Source organism: Fragaria vesca, linkage group LG1 (assembly GCF_000184155.1).
Source record: "Fragaria vesca subsp. vesca linkage group LG1, FraVesHawaii_1.0, whole genome shotgun sequence".
Taxonomy (NCBI): domain Eukaryota; kingdom Viridiplantae; phylum Streptophyta; class Magnoliopsida; order Rosales; family Rosaceae; genus Fragaria; species Fragaria vesca.
In genome coordinates, this window is record NC_020491.1 from 19,417,317 (window position 1) to 19,418,484 (window position 1,168).

Sequence of the window (1,168 nt, forward strand, 5' to 3'; positions counted from 1 at the left end):
GACAAGTTAACCCATCTTTGATTAATTCCAAACTTAATCAAAAACTCCTCCAATACTCAAACCTTAACATTAATAAACTCCTCCCTTCAAAAACCACCTTTAAAACTTAGAAAAAAACACTTCAACATGGCGGCGCGGCGGGCAGCGGCCGTCGGCCACCACAGAATTTCGGTGACCTCCGATGACTACAAAAATTTAACACAAACATCAACTCAACCCGCCGATCAATTTTCATAACTAACACAAAACCTAATTCCAAGTAAAAACATGTTAATCGAAGCAAAAACAGTAAAACCCAAATTGAAAACCCTAGAACTTCAAGATGGGACAAGAATCCCCTTTGATGGTGGCCAGAGGAGTGAGTTCCGACGAGAGGTCAACCAAGCTTCTGGAGGGGATTTCTCTCACAAGCTTGAGTTGTAGGTTCGATCTCCAACTTAGAAAGATGAAGGAGATGACAGCGGGTTGATAGGGACCGGTGCGGCGACCTACCTTTGCCGGACGACGGCGGTCGGTGGCGGCAGATTTGCTGGCAGAGGGAGAGAGAAGAGAAATTGGGGGAGAGGAGAGAAAAGAGAGAGTTTGGGCTTTTGGACTTGTTTCCCGATCCGGAAACTTCGTAAAATGGAAGTTTCCCATTTTAACCCAACCACAATATAAAAATGACCCATTTTATTTACTGGCTTTTTACCCATCTTCCAAAACAAACACAACTCATATCTGCAACGTCATTTTATCTTCCTTAACGACTTTCCTTTAAGGCAAAAAAACCCCGGTAATAGTCGTCATATAAAAATCGTCTCTACGATCCTTTAACTAAAAGATAGTAAATACAGACAGTAAAAACTCAAGGTAATATAACGTAAATAATTAGGGTAAAAATTAAAGATCGAGATGTGACACCTAATCACCACAAAGACACACAATCACCACTAAGACACGCTCCCACCAGTCAGGCATAAGTCATCAAACTTAAAACACTAACATGTCACAACTTGACTCAACATCGACATACTCCAATCACGCTTCCTATAACATATATCAACCTCAACATGATACTCACCTTCTCAAGAATAGGACGAGCACACAAACAACTTAACCAATCAAAACACAAGCGATAACCATATTTCAACATCCACTACCAGAAGAAAGACTTTAGCCGACGAAA